Here is a 1,151-nt window from a genome sequence, read left to right as displayed (position 1 = left end):
TGCTTGGCCTCCCAGGAGCCCTGACTTAACTTCGGCAGACTTCTTTTTGTGGGGTTACTTGAAGAGTAAAGTGTACTCCAATAATCCGACAACCACAGCAAAATTAAAGGACTTCTTACGAAAGTCTTTCAAAATTTACAAGCAAGACTGGAAGAGTGCCGCAACCGCTACGGACGACATCTTGATGACAAAACTTCCGTGAGACACAGACATATTAAATATATTAATAACGGGTCACTCACGTGTTTTAAGTCGAAAACGCTCGACATGTTTCACTCCGTACCGAGGAGCGTCATCAGGAGCTTGCGTCGACGGTGACGGACCGGCCGGTCATCTTGATGATTTAATTTTTAAAACGTAAAATTTATTTCTTTATCCCAAATTCTAATTATAATTTTTATTTAAAAACATAAAAATTGTTTTTTTTATGCATTTATCACTGGCCCACCCTGTATGATTGTAGTTTTATAGTTTATGACATTTTATAAAAAAACGTGTATTGCGGAAAAAAAAATGTCAACGCTTTTAGGGCCACCAGTATTCCTTAAAGTTGTCCTTGCATTGATATTTATAATAGACACAGAATAAATAATAGCACTTGGAACACAAGGTTCACTCTCTAAACGCGTCTATTACGACAGATATGACCGCTATGGACAAGCGCGAGCAGGCGTCCGTTCCGTAGCGGTGCGCGGCAACCACTATGGCTAGACACCAAAATTGGTGTGGACCGCGTGTACTTGTAGCGACGCGACGAAATCGCGGAGTGGGCCACGTCTAGCTCTAGCTAAAATTGGGGAGAGTGGGGGTTACTAATCGTAAATACTACTTCACGAGTCCTACTAAAGTACTCGAATTAAAAGGTAAAGGGGCCCACTGACTATCAGTCCGCCGGACGATATCGACCCGTGAGTTGTTCGGAACTGTCAAATTTTTGTTCTAACTGTCAGGCCGATATCGTCCGGCGGACTGAGTGAGTGGGCGTCCGGAGGTTCGCAACGCACGCATCGGGCGCATCGCACGTAACGGATTTTAAAATTATTTGTATAGAAAGTCACACAAGTGCGTCCACTGATTGTGTCCGATGCGTACGATGCGGACCTGTGGACGTCTACATAAAGAGGGGTGAGTGGGGGGGTGTAAAGCGTCGG

Source organism: Cydia strobilella, chromosome Z (genome assembly GCF_947568885.1).
Source record: "Cydia strobilella chromosome Z, ilCydStro3.1, whole genome shotgun sequence".
Classification (NCBI taxonomy): domain Eukaryota; kingdom Metazoa; phylum Arthropoda; class Insecta; order Lepidoptera; family Tortricidae; genus Cydia; species Cydia strobilella.
This window is presented reverse-complemented; position numbering follows the sequence as displayed.